Genomic DNA, 1,546 nt, shown 5'->3' on the forward strand with positions numbered 1-1,546 from the left:
AAGCTTAGAGTGGAAGTCCAAACCTTCAGACAGAAGGAAGGTGAATCCCTCTATGAAGCATGGGAAAGATACAAGCAATTGATCAGAAGGTGTCCTTCTGACATGCTTTCAGAATGGAGCATCATAGGTATCTTCTATGATGGTCTGTCTGAACTGTCCAAAATGTCATTGGACAACTCTGCTGGAGGATCTCTTCATCTGAAGAAGACGCCTGCAGAAGCTCAGGAACTCATTGAAATGGTTGCAAATAACCAATTCATGTACACCTCTGAAAGGAATCCTGTGAATAATGGGACAAATCAGAAGAAAGGAGTTCTTGAGATTGATACTCTGAATACCATACTGGCTCAGAATAAAATATTGACTCAACAAGTCAATATGATTTCTCAGAGTTTGTCTGGAATACAAGCAGCAACAGGCAGTACCAAAGAAGCTTCATTTGAAGAAGAAGCTTATGATCCTGAGAACCCAGCAATGGAAGAGGTGAATTACATGGGAGATTCCTATGGAAACACTTACAATCCTTCATGGAGAAATCATCCAAATCTCTCATGGAAGGACCAACAGAGGCCTCAACAAGGCTTCAATAACAATAATGGTGGAAGAAACAGGTTTAGCAATAACAAGCCTTTTCCATCATCTTCTCAGCAACAGACAGAGAATTCTAAGCAGAGCCACTCTGACTTAGCAACTGTAGTCTCTGATCTAATTAAAACCACTCAAAGTTTCATGACTGAAACAAGGTCCTCCATTAGAAATTTGGAGGCACAAGTAGGTCAGCTGAGTAAGAAAGTTACTGAACTCCCTCCTAGTACTCTTCCAAGCAATACAGAAGAGAGTCCAAAAGGAGAGTGCAAGGCCATCAACATGACCCACACGGCCGAACTTGGAGAGGAGGAAGAGGCAGTGATCTCCACTGAGGAAGATCTCACTGGATGTCCACTGACCTCCAAGGAGTTCCCTCATAAGGAACCATGGGAATCTGAGGCTCACACTGAGACCATAGAGATTCCATTGAATTTACTTTTGCCATTCATGAGCTCTGATGAGTATTCTTCCTCTGAAGAGGATGAAGATGTTACTGAAGAGAAAGTTGCTAAGTACCTTGGAGCAATATCATGAAGCTAAACGCCAAGTTATTTGGTAATGAGACTTGGGAGAATGAACCTTCATTGCTCACTAAAGAAATGGATGACTTGACTAGGCAGAAATTACCTCTGAAGAGACAAAATCCTGGAAAGTTCTCAATACCTTGTACCATAAGTACCATGACCTTTGAGAAGGCTCTGTGTGACCTAGGGTCAAGCATAAACCTCATGCCTCTCTCTATAATGGAGAAGCTAGGGATCATTGAGGTACAAGTTGCAAGAATCTCACTAGAGATGGCAGACAATTCAAGGAAACAAGCTTATGGACTTGTAGAGGATGTCTTGGTAAAGGTTGAAGACCACTACATCCCTGCTGATTTCATAATCCTAGAGACTGGGAAGTATATGGATGAATCCATCATCTTTGGTAGACCCTTCCTAGCCACAGCAAAAGCTGT

The 1,546-nt window shown here is 42.2% G+C and overlaps 1 non-coding gene across 1 annotated transcript; it reads right to left on the reverse strand.

The window, feature by feature from the left end:
* On the reverse strand, nucleotides 1–108 carry LOC148576049 (small nucleolar RNA R71). The gene has a single exon (XR_015902929.1). It is a non-coding gene; the product is annotated as a small nucleolar RNA R71 (small nucleolar RNA).
* Between the last annotated feature and the right edge of the window lie 1,438 nt (nucleotides 109–1,546).

This window comes from Arachis ipaensis, chromosome B1 (assembly GCF_059453495.1).
Source record: "Arachis ipaensis isolate K30076 ecotype BB chromosome B1, ASM5945349v1, whole genome shotgun sequence".
NCBI lineage: Eukaryota > Viridiplantae > Streptophyta > Magnoliopsida > Fabales > Fabaceae > Arachis > Arachis ipaensis.